The following is a 6,000-nucleotide window of genomic DNA, read 5'->3' on the forward strand; positions in this document are numbered from 1 at the left end:
CAGCCACTTATGATCTTGGCGCTTACTTCCGCATTGCTCTGTAATTAACTGGAAAATATGATTTTAATTAATCAATTAGGAAATAAACTGTGAAGTGCACAGAAGAAGGCTTCGTATTGACTTTTAAAGGATTTGTATCAAATCTATGCTTCTTTGGTGGTCGGACCGGCCTCGGTGGCGTCGTGGTTAGGCCATCGGTGTACAGACTGGTAGGTACTGGGTTCGGATCCCAGTCGAGGCATGGGATTTTTTTTATCCAGATACCGACTCCAAACTCTGAGTGAGTGCTATGCAAGGCTCAATGGGTAGGTGTAAACCACTTGCACCGACCAGTCTTCCATAACTGGTTCAACAAAGGCCATGGTTTGTGCTATCCTGCCTGTGGGAAGCGCAAATAAAAGATCCCTTGTTGCCTGTCGTAAAAGAGTAGCCTGTGTGGCGACAGCGGGTTTCCTCTAAAAAACAGTGTCAGAATGACCATATGTTTGACATCCAATAGCCGATGATAAGATAAAAAAATCAATGTGCTCTAGCGGCGTCGTTAAATAAAAACAAACTTTACTTTTACTTTTCTTTGGTGGTCGAAGTTGTCATCTGAGTAGAACTCATAGGAGTTGAGGTTCTTCTAATGGGTCGAGATTCCTCAGGCCTGGGCCTAATTTCACAAAACATCGTAATCCTAGTTTTGCACGTAAACGTAAATCTACGACTAACCACAGTTTTTATTACTACTATAGAAAAACACATATAGTTAAAAGGGTTCCCTCCGATTCTGCCTACAACCCAGTATGCCTATACCCATTTTGCCTACAACCCAGTATGCCTACACTCAGTTTGCCTACAGTGTGAAAAAGTGACATCCCCAATTCATAGTGGGACAATCACTATTATTTTGTGTCTCAAACCAATATAAAAATATTGTATTACATAAACAATTAAGATTATAATGAACATAAGTAATGTAATTGGGGCTTAGCCGCGCAAAGGTGATTTCATGCTCTTTATGGTGATTAGTATTAGTTCAATGATCCCATACTGTGATCTTTAATATGTGATCAAAGTGAAATGGCCTTCGTGATTCTTTGATATAGGATTAAAGTTAAACTTTGTACAAAATATTTGTTTAATATTAGTGATCCGATCCGAAAGGTTTTTACATGCTCATGTACCACTAAGGTTTCGAGCATGTCCATCCAGGGTTCGGCCTCTGGAGGCCAGGGGCCCAACTCGGGGCAGAAATTTATTTGGGACAATTTTGACTTTATCTAAAATAAGGAAGGGGACTTTATAATTTGTTTGCGTATTTGTGAGGTCATTTTATAGTTTAATTGTTTTTGTTGTGTAATGTTAATCGTTTTTATAATAAAATATGTGTTTGTCATATTATTTTGTCATGTTATTTTTATACATAGGCACCATACATGGAATGCTCCACTTTTAACTGGGGATGGTATCTTTTCATACTGAGTGTAGGCAAAGTGGGTTGTAGGCAAACTGAGTGCAGGCAAAGTGGGTTGAAGGCAAACTGAGTGTAGGCAAAGTGGGTTGTAGGCAAACTGAGTGTAGGAAAAGTGGGTTGTAGGCAAACTGAGTGTAGGCAAAGTGGGTTGTAGGCAAACTGAGTGTAGGCAAAGTGGGTTGTAGGCAAACTGAGTGTAGGCAAAGTGGGTTGTAAGCAAACTGAGTGTAGGCAAAGTGGGTTGTACGCAAACTGAGTGTAGGCAAAGTGGGTTGTAGACACACTGAGTGTAGGCAAAGTGGGTTGTAGGCAAACTGAGTGTAGGCAAAGTGGGTTGTAGGCAAACTGAGTGTAGGCAAAGTGGGTTGTAGACAAACTGAGTGTAGGCAAAGTGGGTTGTAGACAAACTGAGTGTAGGCAAAGTGGGTTGTAGGGAAACTGAGTGTAGGCAAAGTGGGTTGTAGGCAAACTGAGCAAAGTGGGTTGTAGACAAACTGAGTGTAGGCAAAGTGGGTTGTAGACAAACTGAGTGTAGGCAAAGTGGGTTGTAGACAAACTGAGTGTAGGCAAAGTGGGTTGTAGACAAACTGAGTGTAGGCAAAGTGGGTTGTAGGGAAACTGAGTGTAGGCAAAGTGGGTTGTAGGCAAACTGAGCAAAGTGGGTTGTAGACAAACTGAGTGTAGGCAAAGTGGGTTGTAGACAAACTGAGTGTAGGCAAAGTGGGTTGTAGGTAAAATGGGAGGACACCGTTAAAAGTACACATATTTCATTTTCCTTTGTCCATAAAATGCTCCATCTTCTGTAATGATGTAATTTTCTGTGTGAAATAGATGCAAAACACGTGTAAATGTATGCCCGGTATAATTGCTAGTCGCAGGCGTAAACGTACGCTTAAGGTAATCTTAGGGCTAAGATCGCTTCGTGGAACGGGGCCCTGGGCTAAAAATGCTAGTGTGAACGAGCCTTTAAAGTTTTATAGCATGTCCGTAATAACACAAAACGGTCTTGAGCTTTTGTAGACATAAGGATAACCAAAACAGACGGGAAGTACAGAAATGAATATTCTAAGGAAAAAAACCTCCAAAATAATAAAAATAAAATAAAATACAATTTCAGACATAGAACCGTACAATAATTTTAACGAATTAAATACCTTTACACTGGCGTACGAAGCGGCGGGTGGGGTTGGTAAAGGGGGGAGGCATGTGCCCTCCACTTTGTGGGAGCAGCGATGTATTTAAAAAATATATATATTTATACATGTACAAATCAATGAATAAATGTACTTTATTAACAAAATAAAAATTAGAGCGAATCGAAACATGGAACGAAACGACTCGGTTAGAGGTACGAAACGACTCGGGTGAACTAGTAATAAGGGCTAAACAACCTGCTACCATATTAGTTTGGTAACTGAAAACTTAAAAATTTCATCAATGTGTTATATAACAAAATATCAGAGTGAAAGGATTTATTAGAAATTACTCCGATTGTGTGATGCAGAAGCCCTTGTCGGTATTAATTCAATGTGTGGTTGCTGAAGTGATGATAGCGGGGTACCTCGCCCCAGGTTTCATTGAAAACTGGTCTGGTAGACGTGTTCAGAGTAACGCTTCTCGCCGAGGCCAATTGTTTGGTATCACGGTTCATCGAAAAGGCACCTTGACACTAGCTGTACTTGAAATACTTTTACCGATAGCTGCTGGCTGAACACACAACATGACAGGTATGGCAAAGAAAAGATTGCTTGGCTATTGTCGCGATTCTCCGATCCATCTATAACTCGTTCCGCCTAAATTATTATAATCCAAAGGTTGTGATAACCAACTGTGTAAGCGCGGCAATTGTTGGTCCTTTTCGGTGGTTTTCCATTTGATATTTGATGTATCACCAGTTCGAGGAAAATATAGCTAATAACACAGACGGGACCGATAATTTAGTTCGAGCGAAGGCTTATAGTCGACTCTGGACGTATTCGACCCATCATCAGTTAATATAAGGGTTTACTGGACAAAAAACTTGGAACTTCGTTTTTGGTTCGAGCGTTGCGGTGTGATCGACCCTTCCGAGGTCGAGCCAACGAGATTCTACTGTATATATATATATATATAGAATACTGGTGGTTATCGTTAAAGGCTTGAAAGGTGCTCGATACTTTAAAAGAGAGTAGAGCATGTAATAAATATATATATTTCATTTTGGTCCTACGCTATTACTCAGAGTTTCACGCCCTTCGACGATCTTCAGATAGCTGGGAACTGGGAAACTCTATTAACGTGCCCCTATCCACGAAGGTTCAGGCACGCCCACTTCTGATTTAGCCTCTGACTTCGCCAGTGGCCAACTCCGACAACGGACAATGCCAAGCAAGTTCGATAGTATACAAAGCAAGCGTAACAACTGGCGCAACATCAAAAACATACATCGGTCTATCTGGCGGTAATTTCAAACAACGATATAACAATCACACGAAATCGTTCAAACACGAAACATACTCGAAAGAAACCGAGCTTTCAAAACATGTCTGGGAACTAAAAAAAACAGCGAATAAATTATGAAATAAGCTGGCAAATTATCAAACAATCGAACACGTACAAACGAAACTCCGGCCAATGCAATTTGTGCAATGAGGAAAAGCTCGCCATCCTACAAACAAAAGACAAAAATAATCTCAACGAAAGGACTGAGCTCATCTCAAAATGCCGTCACACCAGCAAGCTTAAACCACGCAACCGCAGTACATAAAAACCCTGCAATCTGTTCACCAGTGTCAGCTATCCGAAGATCGTCGAAGGGCGTGAAACTCTGAGTAATAGCGTAGGACCAAAGTGCAATATATATATATAACCAAATAAGTTTTAGAGTGTATTAGATTGATGATGTAAACTACATCAAAAATTTAATTTATTCTTCCATATTTACAAAAAACCACAAATAAACGTCACTGTATACAAGAAAGTCACATGACATGCTGTCAAAGTTGAAGGTTGTCAAACATGGATTTTACACATTAGAACATTCGTTTAATAGTGTGTGAATCCACCCCTGGCGCGAATACACTCGACACATCGTTGCCTCATGCTGTTGATCAGACGTCTGAAGAACTCTTGGGGAATGGCCTGCCATAAGAAGCTGACCCAGATCATGAAGGTTGGCCGGAGGGGCATGGTTATCCCGAACTCTCCTGCCTAATTCGTCCCAGGCGTTCTCTATTGGGGCCAAGTCAGGCGAATATGCTGGACAATCCATCCTGGCGATACCTTGTTGTCTGAGAAAGTCCGTTACCACCCTGGCGCGGTGGGGTCTGGCATTGTCATCCTGCAGAAAAAAAGGCCTGGGAGAACCAACGGCCGGATAATCTCATTCAGATAGCGGATTCCATTCAGATTGCCATCCACCACATAGAGGGGGGTCCTGTGGTGGATAGAGATGCCGCCCCACACCATGACGCTGCCACCACCGAACCGGTGACGTTGTCTAACGTTAACGTCAGCGAAGCGCTCCCCAGGACGTCTGTAGACACGAACCCGACCGTCGTTGAACTGGAGACTAAACTTGGACTCATCAGTGAACATCACTCGACCCCATTGAACACGTTGCCACCGCAGATGAAGTGTGCACCAGTGACGTCTGGCCGTTCTGTGACGTGGTAGGAGTGGTGGTCGAACAGCCTGGCGACGGCAGCGTAGATTATTGGCTCTCAGACGATTGCGTATGGTTTGATCAGACACTCGAGTTTCAGTCGCAGTCCGCAGATTGTCACGTATTCGGCGTGCAGTGGTTGTGCGTTGACGTAGAGCCATATTGGTGATGTAGCGGTCCTCTCTATTTGTAGTGCTTCGGGGTCTTCCCGAACGTGGACGATTTCGAACAGAATTCGTTGCTTGGTACCGTTGCCACAGTCGGCCAACGACACTCTGACTGACACCAAGTCTCAGAGCAACATTTCTTTGCGTATTGCCATCCTGAAGCCAAGCAATAGCCCTTCCTCGATCTTCGATAGTCAGTTGACGTCGTACCATTGTCGAATTTGGAGTGTGCACCGTACACGAACGCAAGCTCCAATTATACGGAAATTCAGCATTGGGAACATGGAATACACATGCAAAGCGTGCAAATGAAGCGCTTTGTGAAAAAGCAAGTTATGGGCACTTAGCAGACCTTTCGCTTTCGCCTTAATTTACGTACAAATGTAAGCATATTTTCGCCATTAGAACTAGTCGACAGTGTCAATGACAGTGGATTTTAATTCATTTATGGGTTGCTTAGACCCACTTTCGTCAAAATGGAACAATACCATGCGTGACATTATGGTCTAGCTAATATAATTGACATTCAGAAAATAATGTCGAAAATATCGTCTGACCCTTAAATTCTTTTGAGTAGTATATATATATATGTGTGTGTGTGTGTGTGCGCGCCCCCCCCCCCCCCCCCACACGCACACACTTTTTGGCACCTTCCTACGCCCTTGCTTTAAAACTATCTTGTAAACGTGCGACACAAAAACAATATAAAGATTGCATAATGCAAACAATTC

This window comes from Gigantopelta aegis, chromosome 7 (genome assembly GCF_016097555.1).
Source record: "Gigantopelta aegis isolate Gae_Host chromosome 7, Gae_host_genome, whole genome shotgun sequence".
Classification (NCBI taxonomy): Eukaryota; Metazoa; Mollusca; class Gastropoda; order Neomphalida; family Peltospiridae; genus Gigantopelta; species Gigantopelta aegis.